This window comes from Equus caballus, chromosome 17 (genome assembly GCF_041296265.1).
Source record: "Equus caballus isolate H_3958 breed thoroughbred chromosome 17, TB-T2T, whole genome shotgun sequence".
NCBI lineage: Eukaryota > Metazoa > Chordata > Mammalia > Perissodactyla > Equidae > Equus > Equus caballus.
The window spans coordinates 40,200,992-40,224,741 of NC_091700.1; the positions used below are offsets into that span (position 1 = coordinate 40,200,992).

Consider the following 23,750-nt stretch of genomic DNA (forward strand, 5'->3'; position numbering starts at 1 on the left):
GGTAATGCTAAGTTTACAAACCTGCCTTCCACCTCCTTCTTCTGCACCTAACAAGAATATGGAAGTCAACAGAAGGATGACCTGCTTAAAAGCGGGTGAGATGGTAGCAACAAAGTACTTAATTCTCAGCATGTCAACTGAGAACATGGTATTTACTGACACGACAAAGTCTAAACTCGTTAGCCTGGCACATGAGGCACTTCACAACCCTGTCCGAACCTGCCTTTCCAGCCCCAGTGCTTGCCACTCCCTGAGAAGCACCTGACGCAGTAGTCAGATCAAGCTGCTTGGTGTTCCACGAAGATACCATGGTATTCTGAGCTTCGTTGCCTTTGTATCCCGTATTCTCTTTGCCCGGAATGTCCTCACCCTCCCTCAACTCAGCTCATTTAAGACTTGGGTAACATATTTTCTCCTCAACGAAGCCCTTCTTAACTTCTTCCAGGCAGTTACTAACTCCTTCCTCTGGGCTCCCACAGAATTCTGTTCATGCCTCTCTGATAGAACATATCACTTTTATTCTAATATCCTCTTTATGACTCTCTCCTTCATTGTCCTGTGTGGTCCTAGACCAGAAAATATGGTTTGGTCAACCTCATATCGCCATTGCCTGACATCATCTGGCATGTAGACAGTTCTTCACAGGCTCCTTGTTCAATACCCAGAACATGTTTTCATGTATTTGGTTAGAGATAAAACAATATGACTATAATAAGATAACAAACCTGATTCAACAATCCACACACAAAAGTCAGTCTCGTTCATTGTTTGTTTATGTATTAACTAATGATTAGTGTCTTTTTAGCTTCCTAGCTCCCAAGGGCAGACTTCTGTTTTAACTCACTTTGTGCCAACAGGGTTTTGCACCAGTAGATGCGATAAAGGAATTGGAATCCTTTTTGAGGTGCTGCTTTGTTGTGAACAAAGCAATGTTCCTAGTATGCTGAAGAAGACGTGGTTGGAGACCCTGACTACAAGGGGCCAAGCCAGTGGCCTTGGTTAGGTTTTCCTGTAGACACCTTCTAGCTCCAACCTCCATGATTCAACCAACTCACCTTTTCCAAATAGGAGCTCCTAATGAAAATAAATATTTCCTTTTGCATTTCCCCCAAGTTAGGCTTAAGCACAAGTTTCCAGAGGAACATAGCTACGAGGCCAAAATATAGTTTTATCTTCCATTGCCCTCAGAAATTATTCTTCTTCATTTCATTAGAAAAAATTTTAGGAATTTTACTTTTAATTCATTTTTGAATAGATAATACATTCCTGTGATCCAAAATTCAGAAGTATACAGTGTACCCTAGCCTTGCAGTTTCTCTTCCCATGGGCAACAAGAGCTATTACTTTCCAACACATTCTTCTAGAGATATTTGCATATGAGAAAATATTTTTTTATCTTCTACTGACTTCTACACAAAATTTTAATTAGTACAGTTCTGCATCTCGCTTTTTTTCACTAAATAATATATCTTGTAGATCTTTTCCTATCAATATGTATCAGTACATAGCTTTTTTCCTGCCTGCATGGTTTTCCATTGCATAGGTCAACTGTAATCTATTAAGCCAGTCCGCTATTAATGGACCTTCTGGGTTTTTTCCAATCCTTTTTATTTTATAAACATTTCAGCAGCGCTTTTAAACCTCCCTTCAAACTGCCTACACAGTCTCTGCCTTCTTCAGTCTCAAAAAATGCTGCCTGTCTTAACTCAAAGAGAAAACAGAAGCCACTAGATAGATTCCATCAATTTCCTGCCTCCCATCAACCTTGTACTTCAGACTCCTTCAAAACCAAACAGCAGATAGTTCTCAGGATGTGTGTGTTCTCTCTTGTCTCTGTACCATCCTATATGCTTTTTCCATTCCCAACATCCTTGTTTTGCCTAGGAAACCTCTATTAACCTTTCAAATCCAAGTTTGGATATCGAGCCAGAGGGAGTGAATCAGTTGCTGCTGTGTAGTATGTCTGTACCTTGTTCCTCCCCTACCGTTGTACTTACTATGGCAGTTTGAAATTTTTTTTACAAGTTTATGTTTCTGTAAGTCTGTGAGCACCTTGAGAGCTAATTCATATCAGAATGCCCAGCACTTAGCATAGAGAGTCTGGTAATAGAAGCTACTCAGTAAATATTTGTTGAATAAATGAATAAATAACACGGAAGATATGTAAGCATACTCTGTATTGACAAGCATTTGCAAATTAGTAGAACAAGTCTTCAACTTTGCATAGTATAGCAAAAACAGCATTGCAGCAGAAATCAAGTGAACCAGTTCTGGTCCATGGAAGCAGAAAAGTTTTCCTGAATGTTGACTGCTATATCCTCAGTACCTGGAAGAATGGCTGACTCTTTATTGGTGCTGAGAAAGAATGAGGCTTTGTGTTGTGTTTGTATTTGAATCTGCTAAAGACATCCTTTATTTCAAATAGTCTGCAAGGAGAAAGTTAGAACCAGAGGGTCTGTAGCTTTGGGACTAACAAGAGAACATACCCAATACTCAGTCATGGTAACTTATCGTAGGGCCACTGGATTTCTTAAGAGTTTAAGTTGAACAAATTCACCCAAATGACTTTTATAGGTGTTATCTTACAGATTAAATTAACACATTTCCCACAGCCACAGGTTTTTGAAAGCTTAGTGGTAATCGCATGCGTAATCTGGGAAATGAAACAAAACCTGATACAGAATCTGGCGGAGGTGGGGCTCTTTGCTCCTCCATTGTGAACACTGAAGAGAGCAACTGTGTGACAATCCATAGGAGGACCCCTAAGGATCTAAACTGAAATAGACCTTGACCCCACCTGGCCTGTCTCCTAACAGCACTCTTATTCATTGCCCTCCTGTGGTCACCAGAATGCAAATATTCTCCTGCCCTCTCTTCCTTGTCTTACTGAACAGCAGTATCCTATACAGTAATGTTGATTGTCCATTAGTTTATGAAAATAAGATTCTTTCATCTTAATACTTCTGATCAAACACGATGGTGACCCACAGATTGTTTTAAGACCAAGACTGAATCAAAGTTGTTTTTTTTAAAGATTTTATTTTTCCTTTTTCTCCCCAAAGCACCCCTGTACATAGTTGTGTATTTTTAGTTGTGGATCCTTCTAGTTGTGGCATGTGGGACACCCCCTCAGCATGGCCTGATTGATGAGGGGTGCCATGTCCGTGCCCAGGATTTGAACCAGCAAAACCCTGGGCTGCCGAAGCAGAGTGCACAAACTTAACCACTCGGCCAAAGTTTTATATTTATAATTTTTATTTCCACAGTGTTCAATAAATATTTGTTGACTGAATGTTTTGCCATTAATTAGCTCTATGACCTTGGGCAAACTTTGTTTAACTTTTCTAGGCTTCATTATCTTCATCTAGGCAATCGAGTTTGATTGTCGTATTTTTCAAATTATTTTTAATAGTTGAAACCCTTTCTTCAAAGTCTTAGGCAGAACACAACATACAGAACAGGAAAATGTGGGGCTACTCTGGATAAAATAGGTTTGGAGGCCCTAAGACCCCTGGCTTCTCCTCCTCCTTCCCCACCCTCATTTCTGTTCTGCGCCACTCTGCTGAGCCCCAGTGCTCTGTGAGGTGCCATCTAAAAAACTAGTGGACTAGATGATCATATATATGACATAGACTCCCAGACTTGTAAGGAAACTTACTGCTGATTGGGACCAGAGATTCTCAACCTGCAGCCTCTTAATTCTTAGGGATTAAACAAGGTAAGCCACCCAGGCAAATTAAAATATGCATTTTCCTTGGTTTGGTTGGTATTACATCAACTCAGCCTATGTCAATTGATTATTTAATGCTAAGCAGAATTGGAAACTATATATACCTTTGCTAAATTAACAATGAACATGAACGTGTTAACAATGAATATGATAACGTAAATTACTAACAAATAATTTTTAGTACACAAAATTTCTCAACATTTTATGAAAATGCGGGGGTTATAAAAGGAATCCCTGGGGAGTGAAAAGATTGAGAATCATGAATTATTCCATTTTTTTCCTTTTCACACAAATCAAACAAGGCAGGGGAAGGTTAAATGGCTCGCTTAAGCACTCACAGCCTACTTGGGGTGGGAGAGTCAGTAACACAACACAGAACTTGAAATTTCCAGCCCAGTGCTCTTTCCCAACCGTGCTGAGCTTCTATACAAGGTTAGGCTTTTACCTTTGTGTGTCTAGGATCCACGGTCACACAGCTCAGAAAGATAGAACATCCTCATTATCTCAGCATGCATTATCTGAATCCCTCAAATTTGAAGTTGTGTAGGAAAGCAAGAGTCATCAGGACCTAGAAATGTTTACTTATCAAATGACTGCTTATAAAACCCACTCAAATATCCACCTCCATTAAACATTACCATCAATTCTTCCCTTCTATGATCAGCTTCTTTGTCAGGTCTCTAGCTGATGACTGGATTTTTATACATATTTGACAATCCATAGTGTACGAATGCAATGCAAATCAACTGCAAAGTGAAACTGCACATCTTGCAAAAGATATAGAATTTAATGAGACGGATGAAAGAAGGCCAATGTGCGTAGTCCATAGTGAAAGAGAGGGAAAGACGTGGGTGATATTGAAGAGGTAGGCAAAGGCCAGATTAGGGAGGGCCTTCTGGGTCTCAGTGGTTTTCATTCTGGTTGAGATGGGGAATTTTTGGAGGCCGTTAAGCAGGGGAAGTGACAATCAGATTTACCTCTAAAATTTTCTTTTGAAACTTACAAATACACTAAAATACATGATATAGCAATTGTATTTCTGTGATTTTATCACAGATGCATCTCCACATATACGAAATGACACATGTACAAGGTTATTCATTGTTGCATTATTTGTAAGAGCAAAAAACAGACCCAAATGTGATGTTCAGCAAAAGGGGCCTGGTTCAATAAACGATGGTATGACATGGAGCTGCAAAAGCGAATAAGGAAGATCTTGATGTACTGATATGGAAAGAGCTTTAGGACGTATTGGTGAGTGAAAAAAAGCAAGATGTAGAATAGTATGGAACAGTGTATATGGTAGGCTACCTTTTGTGTAATAAGGCGGGAGATGTATTTGTATATGCTTGCATTGACTTTAAAAACCCTAGAATAAAAAAAAACCAATGGAAGTGATTATCACCAGAGGGTTGGGGTGAGGAATGCAGGAGTCTGTGCAAGACTTCTCTGGGCATATCTTTTTTATAGCATGTTAAATTTTGAATCATGTAAATGTAATACCTAAGAAAAAGAAACACATTTAAAAATCCCTCTTGGTTGCTCTGTGGAGAGTGGCTGCAGAGACGTGAATGCAGAAGCTGGGAGACCATCTAGGAAGCTACTGAAATAGTTCAGGCAAAGGCCAGTGGTGCCTGGCACTGGAAGGTAGCAGTGGAGGTGGTGAGAAGTGGTTGGTTTGGGGGTGTAGAGCCAAGGCACTTGCTGATATATTGGGTGTAGTGTGTGAGAGAAGGGAAAAAAAATGAAATCAAGGACAATTCCTAGACATTTGGCTTGAGCAGATGGAGGAGAGAAGATGGGGTAGAGGTAGGGGGGTGGGGAGGCAGAGAAAATCGAGAATCAACAGTTCTATTTTGGACATGTTAAGACCATGTCCAAATGGAGAGGTCCACAACTGGAGAGAAACATCTGGAAGGATAATGACAGCACAGATTTTTCCAAAGACGAAGTCAACGCCCCATGAGTTCAAATTAAAGGATTGAAAGACCCTGGTAAAATTAATAAAACCCTCAAACAAGTGTCCATCTTCGTTTTCATGCTGCACACATGGAATATAAAGGGAAGATTGTCATTTGTGCTACTACAAAATTTTGTTGGAAAAAGATTATGTTAAAAAAATTCCAGCCAATCACTTGATTTATTCTTAGTTCTAAAAGTAAGCATGTAGTTATCATGATAGCCTACATTTCATCAAACAGAAAGTAAAATAAATATAGCTTCACAATTTTTATTTCATTTTTCAAGATAAAGTTCAAACCTAAGCTTTTTCATTATTTACTATGAAATGTGAGCTGACTACTCTTAGTGGCCTTTTCAAAATCCTGAACCAAGTGCAAAACAACAGAACCTTGCAGTGGCAGAAACACAGGGAAACAAATATAATTTAAACTTTTTCTCTTAGACACTGAGTTCACATCTTTATTAGCAGAATAACTTACTACTTAACCTGGATAGATAATGAGGCAGGAGGTGGAGAGTAACAATATTTCCTACTTTACCACTCTACAAGTTAAATAAATATTTTTTGGTAAAAATAAAGAACTGCTTTCTTAAGAATTCTACCTTCAACTATTAAGTTGTCTCTTGTGCATTCACCCTGAGTAGGACAGGCTTTGGAGATGTGTCAATGCTAATATAAGTCAGGATGTTACTGGTTGTTGTGTTTGCTGCAATGCCCAACGTCTTAGAAAGTTTGGGCTGCCAAAACAAATGACCATAGATTGGGTGGCTTAAACAGCAAACATTTCTTTTTCATGGTTCTGGAGGCTGGAAGTCTGAGATCAGGGCACCAGCATGGTCGGATGCTGGTGAGACCCTTCCTCCTGGTTATGGCCTCACATGGCCTTTCCTTGGTGTGTGGATACACAGCTCTCGTGTGCCTCTTCCTTTTGTTATAAGAGCACTAATACCATCATGGGGGCTCCACCCTCATGACCTAATCTAACCATAACTACCCTCCAAATGTCCCACCTCCAAGTGCCATCTCATTGGGGATTAGAGTTTCAAGAGATGAATTTGGGGGCGACACAAATATTTAGTCCATAGCACCCAGCCCAGATGCCCCTTCAAGCTGGAGACCCACATATCCACAGGTGCCTGGAGTGTTGGCTGCTAACAGCTTACAACGAAGTCCTCCTGAGGACTTGCCTGAAAGAAGGAGCCTCCTCCAATGTTAGGTCCACTCTCCAGGGGGCAAGAGGGGTAGGCACAACAGAGCGAGAGCACAAGGATCCAGCCCTCTTGCCTCAATACGAGACAATCTGGATGAGGCATTCCACATCCTGAGCTCCCCATGAGGTCAGCTGAGCCCAAACGTCTGCCTCTGTCCTGCTCCCCTCACTCCCTTACAGGTGTGGCTCCCCAAAAGACCTCCTGCACACAAATCTCTGTCTCAGAGTCTATTTCCTGGGGGACCTAACCTAAGACACTAGTAGACCTCATTAATAGCATATTCAAATAATAAATAACCAAATCATGCAGATTTCTTTATATTTTGTGTAGGTTAGGGCATAGTGTAAAAAGCCAACATAGTGGATAATGCCGAAAGTATAAAACACACCGTTGGACAATCCCAGGGTTTGTTTCATGCACTTTGCACATATTGTACACACACTTGTGGAAGAGAAAAACTTGCCTTAGGTCAGTTTGGCGCCACATGTTTTTGTCTATCACAGAGAGTAGTATCTCTGCTCATTCTAATTCATCTCTGATTGCATTACAATAAGAGAGAACCAAGTTTTGATCCCATTATGCTGGAATTTATTTTTGTTTCTTAAAGAAGTATAACAACAGGAAGTCCAATTTCAGTCCAAGTATTCTTGAAAGAAATGAAGACTAAGTAATAAAATGAAATAGCCAGTTCGGCAGCACTCCTTCAGAATTCCCCAGCAGGGGTGATGGGGCTGCATCTAAAAACACAGGCCTTTGATGCTGAGTTGATTTATCATACATAGAACAATTCTCAGACCAGAGATTCCTTCTGCTAATTGCTTTCCATCATCATGATTTATTTAGCCTTCATTTTTCAAGATCCTTTATGACCATTAGTAAGATTTTTAAAATAGCCCCATGCAGGCAGGATTTCACAGAGAATATGCAGGCTCTCCTCTCCCCTTTCGTCACTTGTTAGGCATAGTTCAGCATTTGGTAAAATCCAGAGGGTCTTTTTCATAGCACCAACCTAGCCTAACTTATGTCCAGAGAGTTAGTCACAAAGAGAATCTAAATCTTTCTTCAGGATTCTCTTTTATTTTATTTTATTTATTTTGAGGAAGATTAGCCCTGAACTAACATCTGCCGCCAATCCTCTTCTTTTTGCTGAGGAAGACTGGTCCTGAGCAAACATCTGTGCCCATCTTCCTCTACTTTATATGTGGGACGCCTGCCACAGCATGGCTTGCCAGGCGGTGCCATATCCGTACCCAGGAGCGAAACCAGCGAACTCTGAGCAGCCAAAGTGGAACGTGAGAACTTAAGCACTGCACCACCAGGCTGGCCTCTCTTTTATTTTTTAATAGTTATTTCTCCATTTATTCCCTTTTCAATTTTTGAATTTTGTAATTCTTTGTTAAAAATCATTTTATTACAGAATTATAGAAAATGGAAATGGGATAAATAAAAAGAAAAATTATCCATAATACTTCTACCAGACTAAACACCGGTGGCTTATTTACTTCCAGACTTTTGCCAAAACAGTGTATATAGCACTAATAATTTTTGCATATATTTTATACTATGTTGTATATATTCTTTCATAAATTTTTATAATAATTTTGGCACATTTCCTGCCTCTCCCCAAATCCTTTGGGACACCGTTAAATTTATATGTGAATTTAGGCAGAATTTACTTTTTTACAGTATTAAAATATTCGGAAACATAGTTTATCTGTCCGTTTATTTAGGTCTTGGATTATGAGCCTTGGTCAGGATTTGTGATTCCTCACAAAGACCTAGCACGTTTCCTATTAAGTTCATTTACAATACTGCTATTGCTAAACAGGATATTTTTTCATTATACTTTTATTGAGCCTACTGACTTGTTTTTAAATGATAGCTTTATTGACATATAATTCACATACTATAAAATTCATCCTTTTAACGTGTACATTTCAGTGGTTTTTAGTATGTTCACAAGGATGTGCAAATATCACTACCATCTACTTTAGAACATTTTTATCACTCCCCAAAAAGAAATCCAAACAGTCACTCCCCACATCTCCTTCCCCTGACGCTCTGTCTCTCTTATTTAGCTGTTTCTGATCTGTATTCTGTATAATAAAACTGCAATCATAAGTGCAGCCTTCCTGAGTTCTATGAGTCACTCCAGTGAATTACTGAACCTAAGAGGGCCATGAAAACCCCTGAATTTATAGCTAGTTGGTCAGAAGTGTGGGAGCCCGAGACCTCCAAAGTGTAGTTGATGTCTGAAGCAAGGGCAGTCTTGAGGGGTCCTGACCTTTACCTTGTGGGGTCTGTGCTAACTCTGGGTATTTAGTGCAAGGATTAATTTGCATCACAGCCAAAAGGGGTTGAAACGCAACAGGCTTCTTTTCATGTGCTTTATGACTATTTGTATATCTTCTTTGGAGAAAAGTCTCTTCAAGTCCCTTGCCCATTTTTTAATTGGGCTGTTCATCTTTTTATTATTGAGTTCTAAGTGTTCTTCACATATTCTGAATATCAGATATACCAGATAAATCAGATATATAATTGGCAAATATTTTCCCTCATTCTGTGTGTTGTCTTTTCACTTTCTAGATGCTGTCCTTTGAAGCACAAACGTTTTTCATTTTGATGAGTCCCATTTATCTAACTTTTAACTTGTCCTTTGGGATCCAATCTAAGAAACCATTGCCTAACTCAAGGTCACAAAAACTTACTACATTTTCTTCTAGGAGTTTTGTAGTTTGGGCTTTTATTTTTAGGTCCATGATCCCTTTTCAGTTAATTTTTGTGTATGGTGTGAGGTAGGGATCCAGTTTCATTCTTTTGCATGCGGATATCCAGTTCTCCCAGTACCTAGTCTCTTGACTTTTGAACGTTTTGTAACTAGCCACCTAACACTAGCTCTAATAGATTTAATGGATTCCTCTATGTTTTTCAAGTAGATAACATCATGTAAAAATGATAATTTTGACTTCTCCTTGACAATATTTGTACTTATTATTTTGTCCTCCCAGATGTTAAAAAAAATAGTGGTGATCACATCATCTTTGTATTTTTCTACACATTAATGGGAATGTTTCTAGAGTTTTGCCACCACTAAGTACGATACTTTGTCCTTATTCAGTAATAAATGCCTTTCGGTATCTGCTACTATATGTATATTTTGCTGCTACTCATATAAGCTGAGGAAACACAGCATTGCCATAAAATCTCTTTAAAATTATGTTTTAAGAATATATTATTATAATTTCTACTTGACTATAGCATAATATTTATTGGGGGCCCCTTTAACAATAATTTTTGAGGAACATTTTCTTAAAATAATATTTATCCAGAACAGTTTATTCTATTTTTTAAAAAAGTTTTCTTCATAGATGAAAACAAGATGCTTTTGACCCTATGTAAGAGAGAATTAATTTCGTTTAATCTGAACTAGTTTTACTTCAATTAAGTCAATTAATGAATAGATAATTCATAAACACTGTACAAATTTCAAAAGGTAGAAAATAGTGTATACAGTGGAATAAAATCTCATTTTCACCTCTGTTCCCTAGGCACCATGTTCTTCTCCCTACAAACAACTACTGTATACTATTAGCAGGATTTTTTTTTTAAATAAAAGAAATATAGACCTATACAATATATAGAGACACACATTTATAAAATATATGCAACATTTACAAAATATATCAAATGTTTACATAAGAAAAACAATGAACAAAGCAGTCCTAAGGAGTTAGATGGGAGGCAAAGACCTGATAAAGAGTCTGTTCACAGAAAGAAAGAGAAGCAGCTGAGAAAACTGGTATGTTTCCAATATTGTCAGTTACCAGTTTATTTAAACTCCAGGTTCGTTTTCTCACCAAGCTACGGCAAGAGATAAATCTAGAATCCATGCCACATTAACTGCATTAAATATGAACGTCCCCCACCTCAGCTTCCCTGCCTCAGATGGCAAATAAGATAGAACCACTCACTCCCGAGAGGCAAGAGATCAAGAGTGCAAAACAACAAATCAAATTTCTGTACCAAAATATACTAAGGGGCTTCAGTGAGACAGGAGAAGCCTAGATAAATCAAAATCATGGCACAAAAGTAACTTAAAAACCTTTCTCCCAAATAAATTTGTATATGTTGTAAACATCTCTGAACAACCAGTTGGAACCGTGGTGAGTAAAGGGCGAGCTGCCTATTTGGCTCAGGCGGGCACCCGTAGTAGAGTCACTGTAGTCCAGCCTCAGGATCCGCAAGGCTCTGGGCAGTGAAGGGGGATGGGGGAGAAAAAGTGGGAGCTAGGAGGTGGAGGGATGGAAAGCAATAGAGGAGGGGCAGGGAGTGATTCAAGCAGACCAAACTCACAAAAGGCTGATTTATAAACAGAAATGCTGTTTGTTCATTAACCAGCACAAGGGAATTAGAAGGGTGTTTTATTCACGCTGCAGAAAATCCTAATGTGGCGTCCCATTCCGCAATAGCGTGTACTTACTGCTGCTGCTCAGGAGACCCGGGCCAGTGAATACAGCCTTCTGTCCATGGACAGTGTTGGGCAAACCCTGCTATAGATTATCCTTTGGTCTCTCTTTTTTTTGTCTTTTCATTCCAGTCCCTCTGTTAACACGTCGTTCCTTCAGATCGACAGGAATAAAACGGAGTGCACCAGAGTTACTTCACAGCATCACTCTCCAGCTGAAGTTTTCTGAGGCCTTCCCTTTCTCCCCAGTCTCTTAGCGTGGGCCTTCCGGTGGATGGCAGGGGTTAATAGTAATATAATATGGCAGTCACCTGCACAGGTTCTGAGCCCCGTGGCCTTGGTTCTAATCCAGGCCTGGCCATTTGCCAGTTATGTGACCTCCGGTGGTTATTTAACTTCTCTCCTCCTGTGAAAGTGGGAATGATAACTCTCCCCCTTCAGTAGGTCACTGTGAAGACTAAATGAGCTAATTCGTGTTGAACACTCAGCACTGTGCCTAGTACATGTGGAACACTCTGGAAACGTTAGCCCTTAGTATTAGGGCAGCTCTTGTCTACTTCTGTTGATTTGTACTTGTTTCTGCTCACAGAGACTACGCTATTTTTAACTCTTTGCCCAAATTAAGGAAAGGGAAAGAAGTCAAATGAGAGATGAATTTGACCTGATGGTGAAAATTCTGAAATGTATTCAATGTTTCAAAGAAATGCAATTGTATTGCTTTCAGATTTGAATAGATTAGAGCTCCAAATAACATGGAGAGTAAGGAAATAAATAAAGTGAAATTTTAAAAGGCAGAATGATTAAAAAAGAGAGGACTTAATGTGAAAATGCAATGTGCAGTCAGCAAGTATTTCTGGAGTGCCCAGTATGTACCAGCTAGTCTTGCTGCTTCAGTCCTTGCTTGTCTTAAATCTGTTTGCAACACAGCAGCCAAATAATGTTTTAAAGACTTAAGTCAGATCATGCCACTTAAGTGTTCACCATCTTCCAGTGGCTCCCCACCTCATTCCAAGTAAAAGCCAAAGTCTTCACAGTGCCCTCCAATGCTTTACATAATCTGCTCACCCCTCCTTGCAGACTTCTATGACTTCATCTCTTAACACCCTCTCACCTTCTCGCTCTGCACAGGCCACACTGGACTCTTTGTTGTCCCTGAACTGTGCCAAGTACTCCTGCCTCAGGGCCTTTGCACTTGTGGTTCCCTCTGCCTGGAGTTCTCATCTTCAAGTCTCCTTTCTGACCTTATTCAAATGCCACCTTCCGTGACCCTTCTATTTAAAACGGTAACTTCTTAGGGCTGGCCCCGTGGCCCAGTGGTTAAGTTCACACGCTCCGCTGCTGGCGGCCCAGTGTTTCGTTGGTTCAAATCCTGGCGCAGACATGGCACTGCTCATCAAACCACGCTGAGGCAGCGTCCCACAGTCCACAACTACAAGGACCCACAACGAAGAATATACAACTGTGTACCGGTGGGCTTTAGGGAGAAAAAGGAAAAAAAAAAATCTAAAAACAAAACAAAACCCTGTAACTTCTTTTCCACCCCAACCAGTCTCTAGTCTCCTTCCCTGCTCTGTTTTCTCTAAGCATTTCTCTATGTGTTTATTGATTGATTTTGTTTATAATCTATCTCACCCACCCTCCCTGCAATATAAGCTTCACAAGACAGGAGTTTTTGTGTGTTTTGTTTATTGCTGCATCTCTAGTTCATAGTGATGGCTCTTTTCGTTGAATGGATGAATGCATTTATGAATGGGGCTAGGTGCTTTCACGTTTGTCATCTCATGTACATCTTTTGGTAAAGGTCTGATTTTCATGATAATATGTCACTAAATGGTAACCATTATCATAATTCCCTATTTTTATATTCGACAATTGTTGCTTCCTGAAAATTAAAAATGGACTGAAAGTATCTTTGAGTTCTTGAAATTGGACTTTAAAAAATGCTGTTTCTTTTACCGTGTGCATGTCCTTTCAAGGCATCTTACATAAGATTGAGATTCAGAGGAAGAAGTTTTTAACTTCTTACTCAATATGAATGACATACATTGCTTCTGAATTAAATTATGAATTTTCACGTAAATTTAAGTTGGCCTTTTCTAATTTTAGCATTAATTCTCCAACCCTTAAAAAATGATTTTCATATTTGTCCAAATGGTGCCTGACAGCAGCAGCGTGGGTCTGCATGTCCCTGCCTCTGCTTAGTTGAAGATAAGGGCTGCCTACTGAATTTCTGGTTTCCATTACAGCTGATGACATGAAAGAAATGCTTGTAAGAACAAATGTTTGGTTCCAGGCTGTAGCCTAATTTAATAGTGTACTTGAGAAAGAAAAGTTGATGATTCATTCCAAAACCCCTGGGGAGGGAGGGGTGATTGTAAACAATTTGGAAAGGGGCGAGAGAGACTAATATGAAACCATTTCAGCGACCTTAAACAACAACCAAAAAAGTCTTGTCTAAACTTGATTGAGTGCTGGGTTTTTTCCAGAATGACTTTAGCTGAGGAATGACTGTTAGATTCAAAATCCTTTCCCCTCTGCTCTGATTTGGGGAGTGGGAGGTTGTAACCATATTCATTTTTTTATAATTTCAGATAATATGAAGTATTTGGATGAAAGATTACCCTGAGGTTTTCATAACTGTGGTTTTTCTCAAATCATTACATGTGATGGTAATGTTTTTATGGGCCAGAACCCCAGGCAAATTTTTATGGGAGAAGGAAGAGAATTTTTATAAAAAATAGAAACTAAGATTTAAAACGCATCAGCCATCTAAGTAGGTGGAATAGACAGCTGCCATGGGCAAAACCCAAAAACCCCTCCCACTGCTTGCTTGTTGATGCCTGAAACTTTGAAAATCAGGAGTTCATTTTCTTGGATTATGACTTCATCTATGAAAATACTAACAGCCCTACTCAGAGTTAGACTCTGTGGGCCATTTTTCCTCTGATGGTAATAGCCTCACTGGCTGTAGGTCTAACAGGGTTTCCCAACTAGGTGGGCAGAAAGTAAGTGGATGCTGGCTCTTTGGAGATGAGGCTGTGCATGTGATGGGCGAGGCAGTGGGAGACACCTTTGGGGGAGCACATCAAAGATCACCACAGGGAAGGGAATTTGAAAACCTTTCCCTCTATGGGAACCATTTTTACCTATTCTTACTAAAGTCTTCCTTTCCTGCATACTGGAGGAACAGAAGGTTTACATGGTGACGAGGTCCACAGAAAGCCCACATACTTGAGTCTCAGGTAACCATAACCCACAGTCGGGTTATCATAGCAGTTAATCCCTCAACGTTAGCCAAAACCACCTGCTTACTTTGATTAATATCTGTTGTTTTTCCATAACAACCAGAGACATTCAAATGGCTTTATCATTTTAAAAGATATTCTGATTTCATAGAAAAGATAATCTGTAAAGTACTTCTGAAGTGGGGGAATTAATTTTTCTCCCCCAGAGTTTAATAAAGGAGTTAAATTGATGCTGTTGTAAAAATGACTCCAGGCTGGCAGTCGTCCGTCAGGCTCTCAGACCAGTGTTACTGGCTACATGGTTGCCCCTGAGTAACATAACAGAGAGATTTTATTTTCATTTCTCATCATTTAATTTAGTTATTTCCTTTTATGTAACTTTCAAAACATTTTAGTACCTGGAAGGGTAAAAAGGAGATTTTATAAAGTTTGGCTTATTATGCCCTTTAAAAAGGGTGCTTTGCAGTGAAGGACATGTGTTTGCTTCTTACAGCTATGGCACAGCTGTTCACAAAAAGTCTTGTAAAGATTACCAGGTTTTTTCATCATCACTAATTTCTTTACCATATATGGCACACAGATTATGTAGCAGACGCTGGGCTGGGCACTAAGGCCACAGAGCTGAGATCCACCGTCCTGACCCCAGGTTGCTCAGTCTAGTCTGTGCAAGGAGACAGACAAATTACCATCTGCTAAGAGTGTGATAGAGGTTTGCATAGGGGGTGTGGAAGGTTCCGCACCCACACCGGGACCTCAGGAAAGCTTTCCTGTGGGGATGTGCTGTCTGAGTTGGTAGTTCTAAGGATGTGAATAATGGTAGGGATTAACTAGGTGAACAAATGGCAAGAGAGCGTTCCAGGAACAGGGAACAGCACATGGAAGGAAAGAGTGGAGAGAGAGCACTCTCTTCCGGTCTGTCTTCACCTCTCTAGGAAAGGGCCTGATTCTTACTCATCACTGGATCTCTGGTATCTGTCAGGCAGGTCATAAAGTATTCATAAATATTTATTTAACTTAAGTGAACTGAACTACAAATATTTACTGCTGTTTTCCAGATGCTGGCAATAGGGTAGTGGCCAAAACAAAAGTTCCTGTTCTTGTGGTGCTCACGTTCCAGGGAGGCATTAGTGTGAGCCGACATTTACCAAGTGCTTCCTACCTGCCAGGCCCTGTCCAAGAGCTTTATGCATTCACTCTTTCCGTTTTAACAACCAGCCTGTAAGGAGGTGTTATAATATTATCCTAATGTTACTGTTGAGGGCACAGTGGAGTCAAGAAACCTGTTCAAGCTTACCCAGGTTGCAGGTGGTGGAGCTGGAATTCAAAGCTGGAAAGTCTTGGCTTCCAGAGTCAGTCGTAACCTCTATAGTTGGCCATTCAAGAATTTTAAAATACTTTCTCAGTCTTAATTTTGGAAAATGAAATAAAAAGAAACTCTAATTATTCATTCACCCTGCATCTCTTTTCTCTATATTGACGTGAGACTTAATTATTTGGCATAAACATGTAAGAATAATGGCCATTTTGAAAAGCAAGTGTAGGGTTAGGTCCGGCCCCATGGCCGAGTGGTTAAGTTGGCATGCTCCGTTTCAGCGGCCCAGGGTTTTGTTGGTTTGGATTCTGGGCGCAGACCTAGCACGGCTCCTCAAACCGTGCTGAGGTGGCATCCCACATAACACAACCAGGAGGCCCTACAACTAGGAACACAACTAGGTACTAGGGGATTTTGAGGAGAAGAAAAAAAGGTTAGGGTTAAAATTAAAGATAATATGGTCTTTTAAAAATTAAATAGGCGAGGGGCTGGCTCCGTGGCTGAGTGGTTAAGTTCGTGCGCTCCGCTGCGTCGGCCCAGGGTTCGGATCCTGGGCGCGAACACGGCACTGTGCGTCAGGCCACATTGAGGTGGCGTCCCACATCCCACAACTAGGAGAACCTGCAACTAAGATATACAGCTGTGTACGGGGGGGAGTTTGGGGAGATAAAAGCAGAAAAAAAAAAAAAAAGATTGGCAACAGTTGTTAGCCCAGGTGCCAATCTTTAAAAAAAAAAAACAAATTAAATAGGCGATAATAGTGGCGTCAGATGTCAAAGTGCGTTATAAAACTATACTCATTAAAGATACAGGCATGGTAACTATAGAGTTAATAATGCTGTGTTGTATATGTGAAAGTTGCTAGGAAAGTAGATCTTAAAAGCTCTCATTACAAGAAAAAAATTTGTAACTATGTGTGGTGATGGATGTTAGCTAGACTTATTGTGGTGACCATTTTGCAATGTATACAAATATAGAATCATTATGTTGCACATCTAAAATTAATATAATGTTGTATGTCAATAATACCCTAATTTTTAAAAAAGAAGGAAAAAATATATATAGCACAAGCATGGATTTATGTCCTTCTGCTTCCATTTTCCTCTTTTCCATAGACCCAAAATTGGGGGGAACAATGAAAAAGAATTTCCACTTAGATACAAAGAATCAAAAACAAATCAATACAAAATCTGCTGTTGCCGCCTTCACTTAGTATTTCCCAGGCATTCCAGATATAAAACCAGCTGCTCTCATATTGGATCTCAGAGAATTAAGAGGGAATTGGATACTGTCTTAAGTGCTGACAAACTGATTCCTTTTTTTTGTATAGAAAACCTTTAAAATTTTGTATAAATGAAATAAACATATTTTTTATTGTTTGATTTGAGCATTGAATTTCATAGGTATTTAGTGCGTATTTCACCAAAGTGGCAACTGAGAACTATGAAAGACTAAGATCTTGAACGCCATCTTAACTTGCCTGGTTCTGAGAAAGAGGAGGTTCACATGCCTCTACCAAACTTGTCCTGATATTTTTAAATTATAAATTTAATATAAAAATTATAGATTAAAAATAGATTAATTAAAATAAATTTACATATTTTTAGTACCCTGTGGCCATATTCCTCTCACTTAAGGACTCTAAGCTGAGGATTGCTATGCTATTTAGAAAGTTCCCTTAATAAGGAAAGGTGGCAGCTGGCAGCCTTATGAAGGACAGATTGGAAAGAGACAAAGATGGAGTCAGGGAGACCAGTCCATTTTGGAGATGATGGAGCAGTAGCTGAGGGTCTGAGGAGAAAGAGACAGATTCAAGAGATTTAAAAAATAGACATGATAGGATTTTACTAATTGAGAGTAGAAGTTAAAAGGGGAAGATTTGAATAAGAAGCTAGGGATGATACTCAGATTTCTAGCTTGTGTGGTTGGGTGGATCATGGTATCATCCAAGACAAGAGCCCAGGAGGAGCAGGTATGGGAGGAAGAGGAAGACTTTGAATTAGGACATGTGGAATTTGATATGTCTGTGTGATTATCAAGCGGAAATGTCCATAAGGAAGTTACTGTCCTAGGACTCAAAGAGCTCTGGGATGTCTGGGCTCTCCTGGCAGATATCTTAGGGAATCATCAGATCATAGGTGGAAGTTGGAGCAATGGATTGCATGGACTCACCAAGGGAAAGTGTAAATGAACTAGAGAGGAAGGGTAAAGATAGAGCCTGTCGGGGCTGGCACCGTGATCTAGTGGTTAAGTTCAGCATGCTCTGCTTTGGTGGCCTGGTTCAGCTGCCAAGTGTGGACCTACACGACTTGTTGGCAGCCATGCTGTGGCAGTGACCCACGTACAAAGCAGAAGAAGAATGGCATAGATGTCAGCTCAGGGCAAATCTTCCTCAAGCGAAAAAACCAAACCAAAACAAAACAAAAGCTAGAGCCCTAGAGAACATAAGAATTTCAAAAGGGTTTGAAAGAGAAGACTAAGAAGAAATCATCAAAGGTAGGTGGGGAGCCAGGAGAAAGTGATGTCACAGGTGCCAAGGAAGAAGAGGGGACTTAAGAAGGAGGTATGGTCAGTGGTTAATGACACAGAGACATCATGTACATCAAAGTCTAAGAATTCCATATTGGATTGGGTAATATGGATGTCACCTTTGCCTTCAGCCTTCACTGTTTGAGTGGAGATGGAAGCCAGAATGAAGTGGGTAAAGTAGTGAATGGGAGGGTAGTAAAGAAGCAGTGATGGTTTCGTAGACTGATCTTTGAAGAAGGTTGTCTGTGAAGGGAAAGAGGGAATGTTTGTGTAGAAGATAGAAGGCATGTTTTCTCCTAAAAGAGGAAAAGCTTGAGCATGATAATAGGCTAAGGAAAGAAAGCCATAGAGGGGGAGGGATAGAGGATACAGCATAGAATGGATAAATGAAAAGACTAAAGCATCAAAGGAAATAAGAAAGGTTGGTATCCAAAGTAGCTTCAATCAAGTGGTGGAACACCCTCTCAAGTGAGATGGCAGGAGGGGAGGTGCAGTGGATAAAGTCTATAGTTGGGTAGAGGGAGGGCAAGAGATTGAGGGAATTTCCATCTGATGACGATTTGTAGGGAGGGGTCATGAGGAGAGTGGTAAAAGTTTGGAAGCACCATTTAGAAATTTAGGGTGGAGGTGGCTATTTAAAGACACAAAGGATGACTGCACAGCGTTGTGAAGGATCTCTCTGTGGTTGGAGGTCATAAATTTACGGTTGTGCTAATCTGCATTGGATGTGCTGATTGCTTGGTTACAGGGGCAAGGAAGATGGGGCTGGAGTTATGACTGGATTGACCCAGGCACTGAAGCCATAAGGCTTTAAAGGCTCTAGATGAGGGAGACAATTGTCTAAGGTCCTACAGCTAACAGGAATAGAGGTAGATTTGAATATAAATTTGACTCACTTGATACTCTTAGCTGCACTATGAGGCTAGGGTGCTGAGTAGGTCAACTATATTGACAGGGAAACTGCCTAGGTCAATGACAGGCCTTGAAATGAAGACAAAGCCTAAGATCCAGATGCCAAAGTTCTTGATGGATGTTTTATGGTTAAACACTTAATAAATATCTACTGTTCTACTGTTGAGTTAGGCTTTCAACCATCAAATATCACCTTTTATTCGATGATGTTAGACATCCTTTTAAACTATTATTTTTATTTTGCAAATTAAAACATATCTATAGAGAAGCTAGTAGGACTCATAATTAAAAAATTGAATGTAATGCAAATTAAAACAACAGTGAGATACCACTATATACCTATTAGAACAGCCACAATCCAAACACTGATGACACCAAATGCTGGCAAAAATGTGGAGCAACAGAAACTCTTATACATTGCTGGTGGGAATGCAAAATGGTACAATTACTTTGAAAGACAGTTTGGCAGTTTCTTACAAAAATTGGCATACTCTTACCATACAATCCGGTAATCCAGCTCCTTGGTATTTTACCCAAAGGAGTTGAAAATTTATTTCCACACAAAAACCTGAACATGGATGTTTATAGCAGCTTGATTTGTAATTGCCAAGACTTGGAAGCAACCAAGATGTTTTTAGTAGGTGAATGGATAAATAAACTGTGGTACATCTAGACAATAGACTATTATTCAGTGCTAAAAAGAAATGAGCTATCAAACCAGGAAAAGACATGGAGGAATCCTAAGTGTGTATTAGTAAGTGAAAGAAGCCAATCTTAGAAAGTTACATTCTGTATGATTCCAATTATGTGACGTTTTGGAAAAGGCAAAACTATGGAGACAGTGAAATGATCATTTGTTGCCAAGGGCTGGGGGAGGGGGAGGGGAAAGGATGAACAGACAGAGCACAGAGGATTTTTTGGCCAGTGAAAAACTTGGTATGATATTATAACGATGGATATATGTCGTTATACATTTGTCCAAACCCATGGAACGTACAGCACCAAGAAGGGGAACCCTAATGTAAACTATGGACTTTGGATGATTATAATGTGTTGATGTAGGTTCATCAGTTGTAAGAAATGTACCCCTCTGGTGGGGGATGTTGATGTTGGAGGAGGCTATGCATGTGTGGGGAGAGACGGCATATAGGAAATCTCTGTACTTTCCTCAAAATTTTGCTGTGAACCTAAAACTCCTTTAAAAAAATAAAATCTTCTAAAAAATTAAATATGTCTTCTACCATCTTGAAAACTAATTTTGTTCTCTTTGCGAACAAATTTAACATTGGATAGGATTGAGAGTAAGGGTGGTGGAAAATGAGTAAAGCAGGTGGTAAAGTGTGAATGAGGGGACTTCTTGGGGTGGGAGATAAACTTGGGGAAATATGCAGAGATTGATGTAAGTTTTCAAGTGTTTCTTTACTTTCTTTTCATGTAGCAGTTTTATTCAAGGGATAATATGGTAGAAAAACTTCTTCTCCAAATATCTCCTCCAAAATCTTTTGATAAAAGTCTGCACATACCTCCAGGGTAGTAGCAGAAGAAAAGCAAAGTGCTGCTAACATGGTAGTTTGCCGCAACTGACTGGAGGTCAGATGGTAGGTGATCCCAGCCACTTTCCTATGTCAGGGAGACAAATTATACAGAGAATGTGTTTGCTTTCCTGAGTCAACTGGCAACCAGACAGTATTGCCAGAAAGCGAGGCCTTTTGGGACAGTCATAGGTTTTCCAGAGGAGGTTATAGTTCTTCTCTCTGTGCATGGAGTCAGTTTAGAAAAAACAGAACCACACCTCACCATACCACATCTTACCTCACCTTCCCATCACACCACACTCACCATACCACACCTCATCTCTAACACTCCTCACACCTCACCACAGCTCACCACACCTCACTATAACTCACCATACCACACCTCACCTCAGAACACCTCCCCACGCCTTACCACACCTTACACCCCCCTGGGAGAAGGCAGCCTGCATGCTGAGATGGCACTTGGAAGAGTGACTTCAGCAGCACTCAGGCAAGCCATGGCGTCAGCAGGCAGAAAGGAGTTGAAGCAATCACAGTAAACAGTAGTCAAATGTGGCACAAATTATGCGATTATAGAAAAGATGCAGGACAAAGTGTATACCAGAGGGAAGGACCAAAAAGCAGCATGCGTAAAACGAGAATGGAAGGGGAAAACAGAGAGACAAAGTGAATTTATTAAAAAAAACTCTGTCGTAGGATGAAGAATGCCCTGGAGCTAGTGGCAGGAAATGATGCTGTGAGTTTTTCTCTTAAGGCACCTACCTAAAAGGATAGAGGTAATGCAAGTATGCAATGACTTTAACAAGATCTACATCAAAAAAGTAATCCAAGAGGATAAAACAAGACACAAAGGACTTGAGACTTTAAGTAGTGGAGTCATATATCACAATTAGTTGGATATATTTCATTTAATAAATTGGTTACGATTCTTTCCATGTTATCTTTATTAAATTGTTTTAAAGTCTTCTTTTCCTTTTAAAATTCACCATTTCAGAACACTAACACAGTATTGTTTGATTCTGAAATTTCTGATTCCAGATGGATTCTCCCAACCCTCTGTACAGTCACCAATGTGGTTTCAGATGGAGAGCAGATATCTGAGCGCATCTACGTGTGCTTCTGTAAACCTGGGCAGAGAAAAGAAAGGAGCTGAGAGCTATTGCGTTAAACTCAGAATAGTGATGATTTACAATAGCATCTTCTTTTGTCAAATGGATATTTAGGGGAAAATCTATTTTGTGCTGCCAAACAATTTAGTAATTGAATTAGGAAACCGATTCCAAGTCATTGAGTTTTGATTCCACATTCTTTTCAGTTGATACTAGTTATAATTTTTAGAAGAGGAATCAAGATGAAGCGTGTGCTGTGACAGTCATCTCAGACTTTTAGAGATATATTACTTTAGAGATCTAGTCCCACCTTTTAAAGGAAGCTGAGAAGTGACTTCCCATGGTGGCAGGAGCAAGACCAGACCTGGGTCTCTTGATTTCCTTATATCAGTATTTGATAAATACTGTATAAATGGATCAGTATTTGATATAATGAAATCAGACTCTGAGACAGATTTGCATGCAGGAAATATATTGGGAAGTGCCCTGGGGGTCTATCCCTGTGGAGGAGTAGAGGAGATAGGGTTGGGCAGAAGGAGTGATGTAATTGCAACAAAGTTCAAGTGTTCCCACAGGGTGCTCTGGAGCTGAAAAGGCTCTTCTGAGTTGCCCTGCCTCAAGGCAAGGGCCTGGGGTCTCTAGTACTTCTTCCTAATCATGCAGTCATGGGATGCAGGCTGCTCTCAGTGGGGGAGCATGACCCTAGGGGGGACAGCAGTCTTTGGCTGAGGGCAATTCAAGAGGGACTTCCCTGCAGGCTTTGGGTCACGTCACTCCCAGTAGCTGGAGAAGTGAGAGCCACAGTGCTGCATAAGAACGTGTTACAGCCTCCACCACGATACCGAACACTAGCTTGATAATGGTGCGTTCACATATGTCCACTTGATTTCTCCCACTGGTTAACAAGACCCTTGTTGACAAATCCCTGATTTATATCAGGCTCAAAAGAAGCATAACATGTAGCATATTGCTAAAACGCTATCAAACTCAATAATATTTATTGACAGATAAAAATCAAAGAAATTAATTATAGTATTAACTGTGGTTCAAAGAAGGTAACTTATATAATGACATGTTTTTCCCTGGATTAAAGCTATATATTTTGAAACTAGGAATGTGGTTTATCACGTTAAGTGCATTAAAACATCTTTGCTTTTTGACTGGCTGTTAACCTACATGATTGGGGGGCAGAAAAAGCAATTAGAAACCAACATGGTATGTTAAGATAAAAGAACATGAGGTAAGCCCGCAGATACAACGTTGATGAAGGCCTCCCTGTTGTCCTAATTAATTGCACAGAAGCCAAAGCAGGAAAACCCTGCTAACTTCTAACTTAGCTCGATGTCCTTTTTCATTTGTGTCACCAAGGGGTACCAAGTGAATAAGTCAATATCCTTGCAGCACACACTTAAAAACGCTGAACTTTTTATCTCCCTAATAATTTCTTTTTTCATTAAGAAATAGGATCAAAGAGAATCTTCATATTTAAAGCAAGATGAAGACAAAGTCAGAAGGCTGTAACACTAAAATGTAAGACATTGTATGTCACTTATTAAACATGTGGGTTTGTGTTGAATACAAACAGGTATTCTCATACTCTGTGCCTCTGTGCGTGTGCACAAAATAGCTTTGATCTACGGAGAAGATATCCCCAAGTTTTAACTAGTACTCCAAACAAGAAGCAACCTTCGAGAATAACAGTAACAACAGAAGAATCCAAACATCACAAATAGCATTGA

The 23,750-nt window shown here is 39.8% G+C and overlaps 1 long non-coding RNA gene across 1 annotated transcript in view; it reads right to left on the minus strand.

Moving 5' to 3' along the window:
* Window positions 1-21,795: 21,795 nt before the first annotated feature.
* The window catches only part of LOC106781884 (uncharacterized), a 60,941-nt gene continuing 58,986 nt past the window's right edge, over window positions 21,796-23,750 (minus strand). Inside the window, exon 5 of the long non-coding RNA XR_011427953.1 lies at window positions 21,796-22,029. This is a non-coding gene — a long non-coding RNA (uncharacterized lncRNA). The remainder of the gene's footprint in view (window positions 22,030-23,750) is intronic.